Consider the following 15529-nt stretch of genomic DNA (forward strand, 5'->3'; position numbering starts at 1 on the left):
GTAAGAGCTCAATAAATACGACTGACTGGAAAATTGGTCAATTCCTTTACTTCTGTTTTCTTCGGTGCGTCGTATTTGGAAGGAAAGATAATTTTAAAATAATATTTCTAAAAGGGAACCAGTCTGTGTGTAACAAAGTTAATTCACGGGGAACTTCATTTGGATTTAAGCACAGGGAATGTAATTAATTACAACTTTCCCCTGCCTGGAACTCACAGCTCTCCTGAAAACTTACTTCATTCAGAAGGTATTCTCCAACAAATTTCCACCACTCCAAGGTCATAGTGTTGCTGAAAACTTCCTCCCATCATCAAGGTACAGAGTTTCCTTTTAGAGAGCCACCCGTCATTGCCCTGCCCATCTCCATGGTAAAATTACCAACCCAAGAATGAGATGATATGTCAAGAGGTCCACAACAATGCATTTTGCTGGTTCACCTTTACACTGGTGCAGGGGCCACTGGACTCTGATCCTCAGAGTAAAGCCCATTGCCTGCTGGCCCCCTTTAATATCCCCCAAACCCCTAACCCCTCACTGATTCCTCCCTGAAGATGGGTGTTCTCACCTCTGAAGTCAATCTGGGTGGTCTGGGCGTTCCTGAGGCCTGTCCGCATATTTCGGCATGTCCTGTGCTTGGGAGGCTGCATAGTTCTTGCGAAAGGGGCAGAGTCGGTTCTGACCTTCTTGGGCTGATTGTCTGGGGAGAGCTTTCCTGCTCCTTCAATATTACTAATCTCAGTAGCTTTCATGGTGGTGATGGGATGTTCTGTTCTTCATTGTAGTCCCTATTATCCCTTCTCTGTTGTGCTTATAATTGTTCTGATCCCATCATCCTTTTGGGTTCTATTTACTATTATGTGATTCCTGATACCTGCTTTTTTGGATTACTGCTGGGAACTGCCTTCACCTCCCCCAACCCCATTCACCTCCTGCTTCCACTATTCCCCATGCATACTGTTTGAGTCCCCCAGATCACCTCTAGGGCCCATGAACCTCAATTCCTAGTCTTCCTAACATAGCCACTCAGCAGCCATCCATAGCTGACACATACATAAACACACATTCATAATAATAATGATATTATACACACACACGTATATACATATATATTACACGTAGTAAATACTCAATAAATACAATTGAATCAATAAATATATAAAGCACACACACACACACACTTTATACTGTATATTTATTCATTTTTCCATTGTCTCACAGTTACTAATTAGATCTATAGTTTCTCCCCAGCTTTCATTGTAAGTATACGATTGATGATTTCCTATCTCTTCCATTAGATTGTTAGCTCCTTGAGGTCAGGGGTCGTGTCTTATACTTTTATTATTCTTTCCCAAATCCCTATAGCCAAATTTTCCAGCACCTTGTACTGTACTGTTGAATGAATCCAGAAGAAACAGAAAGGTGAGGGAGGCTTTAAGTATGTAAGTCTATGAGGTTGTTCTGAGATTTCAGTGATAGTACTGCTGATGGTGGTTATTCTTGTTGGGCTAGAGAGTGATGAGAACACTTTGTGGCCAATGGGAAACAGCATAGCCTAGTTTAAATAGCATGAGTTTGAAAGTCAGAAGGACTGGCTTCCAATCCTAGGTCTTTCTGTGTCTACTGCGTGACCTTGGGTGAGTAACTTCAAGTTTTGTGCCTCAGTTTCCTCATTAGCAAAATGGAGATTGACACTATGAGCACCACTTGGGACATGGACTGTGTTTAACACCCCAATGCTTAGTGCAATTCCCACCACATGGTAAGTTCTTAATATGTATCATAATTATTATGTCATTCTTGGCTTGTTGTAGCAGCTGTCATTTGCAGCTGCCCAAAACAGAACTCAGGTCCAAAACAGAACTCCTAATCTTCCCACTCTGTTGTCCCCTTGACTTTCCCATCACTGTACCAGCACCACCAGCCTCCCTGTCTCACGAGCCTGGAAACTTGGTGCTGTCCTCAGCTCCTCTCCCTCCTTCAACACCATATTCAATCTACCACTAAATCATGACAGTTCAACCTTCACAGCATCGCTAAAATCCCACCCTTTCCTCTCCCTCCAAACTGCTAACATGTTAATTCAAGCATTTATTCTATCCTACCTACCAGCCTCCTTGCTGATGTCTCTTCTTCTTCTCTCCCCACTCCAGTCCATACTTCACTCTGCTTCTTGGGTCACTTCTCTACAAAAACATTCAGGCCACATTTCCCCACTCCTCAAGAAACTCCAGTGGTTGCCCATCCACCTCCACATCAAACAGAAATGCCTTACCGTTGTCTTTAAAGCACTCAGTCACCTTGACCCCTCCTAGCACACCTTGTACTCTCCTACTACAACCCAGCCCACACACTTTGCTCCTCCAATGCAAACCTTCTCACTGTACCTCAATCTCATCTATCTTACCACCATATTGGGATGCTGGGGCAGTGGTCAGGTGGCGGGCATTGTGTGTGTGTGTGTGGGGGGTCTTCTCTTCCAGGAACCTGGCACATTGTCCATTGTGGAAAGTTTTTGGCAATACTCTTGTTTATGTCATCGAGTCGTCTCCAATCCACAATGATGCCATGGACGTATTTCCCCAAGAACACCCCACCTATATTTGCTATTGTTCTGGTAGTGTATCCATAGAGTTTTCTTGCTAAAAATATGGAATTGGATTATCATTGCCTCCTTCCACGCAGTAAACTTGAGTCTCCTCCTTCGACTCTCTCCCATGCAGCTGCTGCCTAGCACTGGGGAGTTTTGACTTGTAGCAGATTGCCTTCCAATTGCTAGCCACTGTCCAAGCTAGGAATGGAATGGGTATGCCTCTGCTTGACTCTCCTTCCTGTAGTTGAGACTGGTAGAGTACTGGAAACCCTCCAGGTGTGACCCTGAGAGGAGTTGGCAATAATACGTATACGCTCAATAAATACGATTGATGATGATCGATGATATATGTTTCTATCTTTATAAATAAAATGTTTTTCTCTCTGTTATATATATATATATACATATATATATATATATATATATATAGAGAGAGAGAGAGAGAGACATTATTACTGTCTATAAACCTATAGGTTTCATTATTGAGGTCTAATGATATTATAGTGGGTTTATTTTATTTTATGCATTTGGAATTATGGCCTCAAACTATGTGTACAAGGTCATGTAAATAGAAATGCAAATTGCCAAAACTAGGGGATTTTTTTAAAAGTGACTAACAATTTTAAAAAGGCTATTATTTCGGAAGTTGATACCCTTTGAGTTTCACCTTTTCTGGCATAGTTGGAGGGCTCTTTGTTCCAATTAAATCACACCAAATAATCTAGGTGGATGACAGAAGTGATGAGGTAGAACAACTATAGTTAGATAAGACATACCAGAAACTCTCTTTCAGTGAATTAAAAAGCCAGAGGAGAGTATGATTAAATTACAAGGAAGAGAAGCAGCGTGCTCCCTGAGAAGTCATCGAGTTTATTCTAGCATGAGTCCAGTGGCCAATGACTGTTTCTGTTTACCTCCAAATCTCCTTTTCCTAATTGCCTAGATGTCACTGAAAAGGATGAAAATGCAAGGAATGAACCTCAAGGATCAACTTGTTAGTAATTTATGCATTAAATCTAGAGGTCATCACTCGATCGTGAATAAAGACATCACTTGAACTTGAAAACAAGACTATTAGAGGTTCCACATTTCCCACAGTTTAATAGCAATCTTTAATTCATGAACTAGCTCTATTAAAATCATCAAATTTCCTCCATTATTATTTCAACCCAGTAGTCTTTTTTAAGTACTAGAATGCAAACAATCTGTAAACACCCCCAACATTTTGGTAATAATACTTAATCTTATATCTTACTACAACATTTTTGGGTAATTAAAAATGACAACCTAATATTCACAATAAAAATAGCACTGAGCGTGAGTGCCTTGCCTCTCCAGCAAAATGACTCAACACAAGTGAAGGATGCTGCTTGTGAGAGAAGGGAATTCCAACCTCAGCTGAAGTCACGATGTCTTGGAGGGATATGGGGTAGGTCCCTGTGGCTTGTCGCCTATAAAGGAGCCTCACAGACCTCTGGCATTAGCAGTTCTACAGACCACTAGGATGTTTTGAGCCAGATTTATTTTGATTTTCATCCCCACAGTCTGTTACCTTCACTCCTGCACTTGTTAGCTGAATGTTGTTGGTAGAAATTCAGAATTCAGCCTGACCTCTCACTTCAAATTCATCTTGACTTGCTCTAATTTAACCCCTCTTTTGCTCAGCAACCCTACATTTCTTCCCTCATAATAATAATAATAATTGTTAAATTTGCTAAACAGTGCTTTGCACATAGTAAGTGCTTAACAAATACCATTATTATTATTAAACGCTTACTGTGTGCCAGGCACTGTACTAAGCAATGGGGTGGATACAAGCAAATCGGGTTGGACACAGTCACTGTCCCACATCAAGCTCACAGTTTCAATCCCCTTATCCATTTCAATGTCCACAGCCCATAACCACTAGTCCGAGATCTTTAACTCTCTCCTAACTTCCGTCCACCCTATTCTTAAGCCTGGAAAGTCTGACCAACTACTTTGTTGGGAAAACAAACACCATCAAACATGAACTTCCTCAGATCCCACCCTATTTTCCCAGTGCTCTCATACTTCCACAACTTCTTTCTCCATCTTAAAAAGATATTTCCTCTCTGCTCTCAAAATCTACCTTTTCCACACACCTTCTCTCATCTCTTGCTTTGAACCCCCATTCCTCCCATCCATACATCAGCAACTTCTGACTCTCAGTTCCTTCCCTGCTGCTTTAAGTCTCTTCTCTGGTAACAAAATACTTCCCTGTAACTTTCTCCTTGCTCCTATCCCTACTCCCAGTGCCCTTAATGAGATGTAGGCCATCTACTCCACAACACATTCTCTATAATCAGGATTTCACCCTTTTACTGACTGCACTGAGGTAGCATTCTCCAAGGCCACCAATGGACTCAGCCCAGAGCTAATATTCCTTGGCCTTTTGGTCTCCTTAAAAATTATGGACAACTTATTCCCTTCTCCTTGAAAAGTATCAGGTCCTGATTTTACTGATACAATAATTCACCAGGTTCTCTTCCCTTACTCTTGGTAAGTTGTTGAATTTCTCTGTGCCTCCATTTCCTCATTTGTAAAATTGGGATAAAATACCTGTTCTCCCTCCTTCTTAGATTGTGAGCCCCATGTGGAACAGGTGCTGCATCTGATCTGATAGCATTGTATCTACCCCATTGCTTAGTACGATGCTTGGCACATGGTAAACACTTAATAAATAACCCAATAGTGATTATTATTATTATTAGGGCAATAGCTATCCATGGGATGCTCTCTCAGGCCAATCAGGAGGTTGGTCCAGGGATAATAATTGTGGTATTTGTTAAGCACTTACTATGTGCCAGGTACTGTACTAAGCACTGGGGTGGACACAAGCAAATTGGGTGGGATACAGTCCCTGTCCCACATGGGGCTCACTGTCTCAATCCCCATTTTACGGAAGAGGGAACTGAGGCTCAGAGAAGTGAAGTGACTTGCCCCAGGCCACACAACAGACATGTGGCATCACACTACCATCCTTCCCGTCTCACTGCAACCTTGGTGTCATCCTCGACTCCGCTCTCTCATTCACCCCTCTCATCCAAGCTGTCACCAAAACCTGCTGGTCTCAGCTCCGCAACATTGCCAAGATCCGCCCTTTATTTATTTATTTATTTATTTATTTTCCGCCCTTTCCTCTCCATCCCAACCGCTACCCTGCTCATTCAAGCTCTCAACCTATCCCGTCTGGACTACTGCATCAGCCTTCTCTCTGATCTCCCATCCTCGTGTCTCTCTCCACTTCAATCCATACTTCATGCTGCTGCCCGGATTATCTTTGTCCAGAAACGCTCGGGGCATATTACTCCCCTCCTCAGAAATCTCCAGTGGCTACCAATCAATCTGCGCATCAGGCACAAACTCCTCACCCTGGGCTTCAAGGCTGTCCATCACCTCGCCCCCTCCTACCTCACCTCCCTTCTCTCCTTCTACAGCCCAGCCCGCACCCTCCGCTCCTCCGCCGCTAATCTCCTCACCGTACCTCGTTCTCGCCTGTCCCGCCATCGACCCTCAGCCCACGTCATCCCCCGGGCCTGGAATGCCCTCCCTCTGCCCATCCACCAAGCTAGCTCTCTTCCTTCCTTCAAGGCCCTGCTGAGAGCTCACCTCCTCCAGGAGGCCTTCCCAGACTGAGTCCCTTCCTTCCTCTCCCCCTCGTCCCCCTCTCCATCCCTCCAATCTTACCTCCTTCCCTTCCCCACAGCACCTGTATATATGTATATATGTTTGTACATATTTATTACTGTATTTATTTATTTATTTTACTTGTACATATCTATTCTATTTATTTTGTTTTGTTGGTACGTTTGGTTTTGTTCTCTGTCTCCCCCTTTTAGACTGTGAGCCCACTGTTGGGTAGGGACTGTCTCTATGTGTTGCCAATTTGTATTTCCCAAGCGCTTAGTACAGTGCTCTGCACATAGTAAGCAGTCAATAAATGCGATTGATGATGATGATGATGTGGCAGAGCCAGGATTAGAACCCAGAACCTTCTGACTCCCAGGCTGGTGGTCTATCCACTAGGCCACAAAATCTTATGGAAAACCCCCTGCATGTCTAGCCTTCTAATTCTCCATTGAGGCAATCTAAACATTTGCTAGCTTATAAATTAGGTATCATTAGTGGCATTAACATTCTAGCAGATTTTAGGGAGACTTTCCAAGTTTCACTGCATTTTTCCATGCAGATGTGGCCATTATGTATTCCCCTTCAATAATAATAATAATATTTGTTAAGTGCTTACTATGGGTCAGGCACTGTACTAAGCCCTGGAGTGGTTACAAGCAAATCAGGTCCCATCCCATGTGGGGCTCACAGTCTGAATCCCCATTTTACAGATGAGGGAACTGAGGCACAGAGAAGTGAAGTGATTTGCCCAAGGTCACACAGCAGACATGTGGCAGAGCCGGATTAGAATCCATGACCTTCTGACTCCCAGGGCTGTGCTCTATCCATTACACCATGCTGCTTCTCTTTGTGTTTATCTGTAAGATATCATTCATAATTAGGGGACTATAGAATTCCACTAGAGTAGCTGGTGAGGGAAAAGGAGTGGAGACAGAGAGGTGGTAGCTAGCTAGGACCTCTCTGTGACGGAATGGAAAGAAGTTCATTTCAGGCTCTTGTAGGTATTCTTCAGTTGGAAAGAGGTAAATCAAGTCAGATCTGTGATTCTGACACTCTATGAAGGACCCAAGGGCTAAGGAAAGCACCAGCAGCTTGAGAAGCAGAGTGGCCTAGTGGAAAGAGCACAGGGCTGGGAGTTAGAGGACCTGGGTTCTAATTCTGGTCTCCCACTTGTCTGCTATGTGGCCTCAGACAAGTCACTGAACTTCTCTTTTCCTTACTTATCTCACCTGTAAAATGGGGATTAAGACTGTGAGCCCAATGTGGGACAGGGGCCCAATGGGTCCAATGTCCAATGAGATTACCTTGTCTCTACCGCACTGCTTAGTACAGTACCTGGCACATAGTAAACTCTTTAAATAAACCCTTAAAAATCAAAAAAGGAAGAGGTAACCATCAGATGGAAGGAATAAAGTTGCTGTGTGGACAGGGGAAACAGGAAATCCTTGTTTTAAAATCAAACTGGCATCTAGTTGAATTTTTCCCTCCTAATGTCTAATAGGAACAATTGGTAGGAGATGTCTTGAGAAATGCCAGTCTTGCCTGTAGAGTGTAATTGGCAAAATGAAAGGAAAGGAAGCTATCATTTAAAGTCAGGGAATATCCCTTCAACTGCAAAAAGAGCTTATTCACATGACAGAAGCACTAGCTGATTTCATCCTTCCGTCTTTTGCTCACATTCTGTCTCATCTGAAATTAAGTTCTGATTGTCTCAGTGGGTGGCTAAGGCAATATTTGTAGTAATTATACTACTTTGAAGGAAGCCTATGAAAATAACTCCGCGCCGTTATATTTCCCTTCACAGCCCTCCAAGTACCATTAACGAGGAATCAAAAGTGCATCGCAATCAGAGCCCCAATATAAATACCAAATCACCCTCCTGCACAGCAAGGAAAAACAAGCGAGAGTTTCCTAACTATCCAAATGTTTTGCACATTCTGTGGCATTGAAATCTGGCTCAGTGCGAAGGTACTGAAGGAAGAAGGAGGCACAGCGGTGGATGTTGGCCACTGAGTCAGTCTCGCTTAAATGGTGCCACTAGACATTCACAGAGAACATTCTGTAATCATTCCGACAACTATCTCATGAAAGGGAAGGACTCAAACTTCTGAAAACCAGAGCGTCTGGACAAGTAAAGGATCGATGCCGTTTTGAACAGTTGAAGATAAAAGTGAATGTTGGAAATAATGGAACTGAAAATAACTCGCGATGGTGACAGAAATGCCATTGTGGCTGGGGAGCAAATATTTTGCAAATGATTTTAGAAAAGTAGGGCCTCCTGGGATACAGCAAAGAGAGGGTCAAATGTTAAAAAAAATACCACTGTTGGAACTACTAGCTCTTTGAAATGATTTTTCAAAAGTTAAAAATTACCACTCCCCCCTGTGAAGAGATTACTTAATGGGTACAGAAACTCTGTATTAGGCAAGATGGTCAGATTTTCAGGGCTTCTAGCTCACATCCAAAAGACCTTGTTGGTGGGTGGGGGTGCTGCTTTGGGCTGTGGAGGTGGAAGGGAATCCAACTGCTGTGGTAGAGTGGACAAATGCTTGCCCAGCCTCTTTTTCTTCACCCTCCAACTCCTCAATGGTAGCAACGATCACTGCTACTTCTTCATCGAACAATTAATGGTCTTTATTGACTGCTTACTCTGTGCAGAGTGCTGTATTAAACACTTTTTTGGCATTTATTAAGCACTTACTATGTGCAAAGCACTGTTCTAAGCGCTGGGGAGGTTACAAGGTGATCAGGTTGTCCCACAGGGGGCTCACAGTCTTAATCCCCATTTTACACTTGAGAGACTGGTCCTGGGAGGTCCACTGGGATTGGGTTCTAACCTTGGCTCCACCACGTCCCTGCTGTGTGACCTTGGGCAAGTCACTAAACTTTCTCTGTGCCTGACCTGATTATCTTGTATGTACCCAAGCACTCAGTAGAGTGCTTTGCACATAGTAAGTGCTTAACAAGTACCACAATAATTATTATAATAATAATAATTATTATTATTATTAGTGAGGAGGATCATTTCTTGATTTGGAGCATGGCCATATGGTGGTGGTTGTCGACTGCAGGCCTCAACACTGTTAATAATATTCTAATTCAATTCAATCATATTTATTGAGCACTTACTGTATGCAGAGCACTATACTAAGCACTTGGGAGAGGACAATACAACAATAAACAGATACATTCCCTGCCCACAGTGTTTACAATAGAGAAACCAAACACTGTATTTGTAATTCCTCCTGAAAGGACCCATGGTGCAGGGATATACTTAACCCTGAGAGGACCCTGATGTAATTTATTCATTCATTCATTTCATTCAATCATATTTATTGAGCGTGTACTGTGTGCAGAGCACTGTACTAAGCGCTTGGGAAGTACAAGTCAGCAACATATAGAGATGGTCCCTATGCAACAGTGGGCTCACAGTCTAGAAAAACTGTGTGCATTAGTTGGAAATTGAACCGGGGTCTCCCACGTGGGAAGCGAGAATTCTACCACTAGAATTCATTTATATTATATTATCTATTATTATTTATTTATTATTATTATTACTATTATTTATATTATTTTTAGAAAGTTGCCTTTCATAAGAATGCATTCTGATTAAATGAAATGTATTTAGTTCACAGTAGTTTTTCATTCCCAGCCATACAGTACCTTAAGCCACAGGATACTGACATTTGATAGCTTGACAAAGGCACAAATATGATGAACACATGTATCACCCATTTTCTCTTTGCTGTTATTTTCATTCCTTTTCATAGTAGTATTCAATTACTTTTAGATTACAATTCTTTACGACAAATGTCATTTTGCAGGATGAATTTCAACCTACAATTCTCAAATCCTCAGTTTACATTTTGACTGTCTATTTGTACATTACATATGGTAATGTATTTAAATCTCTGCCTCTCTAGCAATATAACATCAGTTTCTCTGATACAGTCATAATTGGGCAACATTTATACCTGTAGAATTAATGTCTTAAATTCTAAATGTCTGATTCAATCATTGTAAAGTTCATAATTTTAAGATTCATGTAATGATCTCCAAACAAGACAATCTAATTATTGAACTCACCCTAATCACAGAGATATTTCACCAAACTGCTTTTTAATGAAATAGTCGCAATAATTGTGGCCTTTTGACATGATAAATATTGAAAAAATATAGGGTCTGTTCATTTTCCAAGTGTGATTGGAATTATTCCTAAATATATGAAGTTGTCCTTAATAATTGGAAGAAGACATGACTGACAGCGAGGTTCATTTATGAGTGCATTTATGGCTGAAAACTCCATCTTGGGATCCGGGCTGCACAGTTAGCAGGTGTAGTGGATAGAGCACGGGTCTGGGAATCAGAAGGTTGTGGGTACTAATCCTGGCTCCACCATGTGTCTGCCGTGTGACCTTGGGAAAGTCACTTCACATCTCCCTGCCTCCTTTACCTCATCTGTAAAATGGAGATTGAGACTGTGAGCCCCACCTGGGATAGGGAATGTGTCCAACTTGATTTGTTTGTATCCACCTCAACACTTAGCACAGTGCCTGGCATGTAAAAAGCACTTTAAAAAATTATTATTATTATTATTATTGTATCATCTAGATATATTATTATATATTATAATACTATATATTACATATTTTATTATTATATCACATTATATTGGATCCCAGCCACACTGAACTTAAAAAAGGGCTGTCCCTTTTTGGGTTTTTGTGCTTTATGTTTGCAGTATTTAGTGCGGTTTTCTCTTTAGCCTCATATTCTTTCTTTCTGTACAAAGTTTTGGCTTAAAGAGAGTCGCCACTCCCTTCTTGATGGCAGTGTGCCGTACATTTCTGTCCGCAGCAATTGACTTCCAGAGTTCAGCTGGAATGGAGCACTAATTGAGATTTGTTTTACTGTGTCCCATTCAATCAATCAATCAATCAATCAATCGTATTTATTGAGCGCTTACTATGTGCAGAGCACTGTACTAAGCGCTTGGGAAGTACAAATTGGCATCACATAGAGACAGTCCCTACCCAACAGTGGGCTCACAGTCTAAAAGGGGGAGACAGAGAACAGAACCAAACATACCAACAAAATAAAATAAGTAGGATAGAAATGTACAAGTAAAATAAATAAATAAATAAATAAATAGAGTAATAAATATGTACAACCATATATACATATATACAGGTGCTGTGGGGAAGGGAAGGAGGTAAGACGGGGGGATGGAGAGGGGGACGAGGGGAGAGGAAAGAAGGGGCTCAGTCTGGGAAGGCCTCCTGGAGGAGGTGAGCTCTCAGCAGGAAGTCAGGAAGTCAGGAAGCTAATAGTGTGATGGAGGTGTTCTGACATTGATAAGGCATGACTGAACTTTTATGCCTCCTGACCTCTAATATTAATAATAGCTGTGGTATTTCTAAAGCAGTAACTATGTGCCAAGCACTTGGGAAGGTATAAGATTATCAGTCCCACATGGGACTCACAATCTAAGTAGGAAGGAGAACAGGCATTGAATCCACAGTTTGTAGATAAGGGAACTGAGACACACAGAAGTTAAGTGACTTACCCAAAGTCATGTAGCAAACTTGTACTTCCCAAGCGCTTAGTACAGTGCTCTGCGCACAGTAAGTGCTCAATAAATATGATTGAATGAATGAAAGAAGAGTGACAGAGCCAGGATTAGAACCTCTGACTTCCAGGCCTGTGTTCTTTCCACTAGGCAACACTTCTTCTCTAGCTTCTCTATTCTTCCTCTAGCTGGTCTTGGAGAAAGGAGGCCACCAGATTCAAATTCTCCTTTCCACAGCATGCATGGTGAGAATCTGGACCATCAACTTCCTCATCCTAATCACTGATAGTGTTGATTGTGTTTCTATTCTATGCAGAACACTGTAGTAGGTTCTTGAGGAATATGCTTGAGGAAGAAGTATAAGTATTGGTCCCCAGCCTGGAGAAGCTTATAATCAATCAATCATATATATATTGAGACCTTACTCTGTGCAAAGCACTGTTCTAAACACATGAATGAGTTCAAAAGAGAAAGTAGACAAGGTCCTTGGTCCTTCCAGTTAGTGGGGAAGACAGGCACACATAAGTTAATGAATACTGACTTGAGAACATGAGGAAAAATCTAAATGACAAGCAGAGAGAACAAAGAAATCAATAACAAAATAAAGGTGATTCAAGAGGAATGAGGTGGGAGAGGGTATAATAATAATAATAATGATGGCATTTGTTAAGTGCTTACTATGTGCGAAGTACAGTTCTAAGCACTGGGGGTGGGGGTACAAGGTAGTCAGGTTGTCGCACGTGGGGCTCACACTTTTAATCCCCATTTTACAGATGAGGTAACTGAGGTACAGAGAAACTAAGTGTCAGCCCAAAGTCACAAAGCTGACAAGTGGTGGAGCCAGGATTAGAACCCATGGCCTCTGACTCCCAAGCCCATGCTCTTCTCACTGAGCCACGCTGCCAGAATGAGGACCAGGATGGTGGGTTGATCAATCAGGGAAGGCTTAGGGTGTTTTTTTCGAAGGACTTTGAAAAAGTTGAAACAAGTTATAAATAACAATTCAACAACACCCTTCATCAACTCACCATTTCAATCAAGTCATATCTGGTCTCCTGACTGCCCACAGTAGCAGTTGGATGGGATCATCTGGAGTTGGTATACTCCTTCGGTCACATAGTGTGGGATATAGAAATTTTCCAGATGGCAAACCTATCATTCAAGGATTTGACCATATTCATTGATAATAATAATAATAATAATAGTATTTGTTAAGCACTTCCTATTGCCAAGCACTGTTCTAAGTGCTGGGGTAGATATGAGGTAATCAGGTTGTCTCATATGGGGCTCACAGTCTTAATCCCCATTTTACAGATGAGGGAACTGAGGCACAGAGAAGTTAAGTGACTTGCCCAAAGTCACACAGCTGATAAGTGGCAGAGCAGGGATTAGAACCAATGACCTCTGACTCCCAAGCTTGGGCTCTTTCCACTAAGGCGTGCTGGTTCTACTCTTCCATTTCTGGTTAAACAGAAAAAGTTTCTTCTTTATCAGATACTTCATACACCCAGTCATCTTTAGTACTTACACGTGTATTGATTCATGGATTATTTCCCCATATTCTTCCTAGTACATATATCTCTCTATTCTTCCTCCTGCTCAAGCAATGGATTAATGGTATTTATTAAACACTTACTGTGCTCAGAGCACTGTACTGAATGCTTAGGAGAATGCAATAGTCTTGGTAGACTTGATCTGTGCCCACAAGGAGCTTACATATAGTCGGGGAGAAGGGCATTAAAATAATTTACAGATCAGAGAAGGAAAGGAGTATAAAAATGTATACATTAAATGTTCTGGAATTGTGGGTGGGGATGAGAATCCAAGTGCTTAGGAGGGTAAGATGCATTTTACTTGTACATATTTGCTATTCTATTTATTTTGTTAATGATGTGCATCTAGCTTTATTTCCATTAATTCTGATGACTTGACATCTATCCACGTGTTTTGTTTTGTTGTCTGTCTCCCCCTTCTAGACTGTGAGCCCATTGTTGGGTAGGAGCCGTCTCTATATGTTGCCAACTTGTACTTCCCAAGTGCTTAGTACAGTGCTCTGCACACAGTAAGCACTCAATAAATATGATTGAATGAATGAATGAAGGAATGAATGAAACGAATGGGAAGTTATTCAGGGGTGGCTTCCTTGAGGAGGTGTGATTTTAGTAGGGCTTCGAAGATGGGATTGTTGCTGTTCTATGGGATAGGAAGGAGGAGGGAGTTCTAGGTAGCAGGGAGGGTGTGAGCAAGAGATGGATGAAGAGAGACAAGATTGAGGTACAATAAGTAGGCTGATGTTAGAGGAGCAAAGAGTGTGGACTGGGTGGTAGTGGGAGAAAAATCAGGCAATTAGCCAAAGGGAAACTGATCTGGGTCCAGTCAACATCCCTTGTCTTTATGGCCCAAGCTATGGGAGAGGGAAAAGAGACTATATGAAGGGGGAAAATGGGTGTTTGCTTCTGCAAATCCCTTCTTTAACCTCTCATTGCCTCCTAGGAAGATCTCTGCCTCAGGTCTTGAAGGCAAGATGAGCTTCATGCAAATCTGTTCACACACCTCTATTGAATGATGGGCAAACACTGGAGGTTTTTGAGGAGTAGGGAGTTGTACACAGGACTTTTTTTAGAAAAATGATATGGACAGAAGAATGAAATAAATACTGGAGAGAGGAGAGGCTGGGGATAAGATTAGTGAGGAGACTGATACAATTGTCACCGTGGAATATTACAAGTGCTGGGATGTAAATTGTGGTAATAATAATAATGATGGGTTTGGAAATTATGGTAATAATAATAATGGTGGTATTTGTTAAGCACTTACTATGTGCCAAGCACTGTTCTGAGCACCGGGATAGATACAAGGTAATCAGGTTGTCCCATGTGGGCTCACAGTCTTCATCCCCATTTTACAGATGAGGTAACAGAAGCACAGAGAAGTTAATCAATCATATTTATTGAGCGCTTACTGTGTGCAGAGCGCTGTACTAAGTGCTTGGGAAGTACAAGTTGGCAACATATAGAGACGGTCCCTACCCAACGGTGGGCTCACAGTCTAGAAGTGACTTGCCCAAAGTGGCACAGCTGGCAAGTGGCAGAGGTGGGACTAGAACCCATGACCTCTGACTCCCAAGCCTGGGCTCTTTCCACTGAGCCACACTGCTTCAAGGGGTTATGCAGGGGAAGAGGCAGATGGGCCTTTCTGTGGCCCCATTTCAATCAATCAATCGCCAAATTTACTGAGCGTTTATTTTGTGCTGAGCACTATACTAAGTGAATGGAAGAGGACATGGGCCAGAGGTTGGCAGTGAGGTAGATTAGTTCGAGGCAGAGTGAGAAGGTTAAAAGTAGAGGAATGAAGTGTGCAGGCTGGGATGTAGAAGGAGAGAAACAAGGTGAGGTAGAAGGGGGCAAGGTGAGAGAATGCTTTAAAGCCAACTATGTGGAGTTTTTGTTTGATGCAGAGGTGGATGGGCAACCACTGGAGTTTTTTGAGGAGAGGGTGACATGCCCTGAACGTTTCTGTAGAAAAATGACCTGGGGAGAAGAGTGAAGTATGGACTGGCGTGGGGCAAGACAGGAGATTGGGAGGACAGCAAGGAGGCTGATGCAGTAATCAAGGCAGGATAGGGTGCGGTGCTTGGAAAAGAGCCAGTAATCAAACTGATGACTCCCAGGAAACAGCAGGAAGGAAGTACAGGAGAAGGAACTTTGCCTTATGGTCCT

At 42.1% G+C, this 15529-nt stretch overlaps 1 non-coding gene across 1 annotated transcript; it reads right to left on the reverse strand.

The window, feature by feature from the left end:
- Positions 1-2746: 2746 nt before the first annotated feature.
- LOC119927841 lies at positions 2747-2884 on the reverse strand. The gene has a single exon (XR_005450809.1). It is a non-coding gene; the product is annotated as a small nucleolar RNA SNORA7 (small nucleolar RNA).
- Positions 2885-15529: the final 12645 nt, after the last annotated feature.

Source organism: Tachyglossus aculeatus, chromosome 4 (genome assembly GCF_015852505.1).
Source record: "Tachyglossus aculeatus isolate mTacAcu1 chromosome 4, mTacAcu1.pri, whole genome shotgun sequence".
Classification (NCBI taxonomy): Eukaryota; Metazoa; Chordata; class Mammalia; order Monotremata; family Tachyglossidae; genus Tachyglossus; species Tachyglossus aculeatus.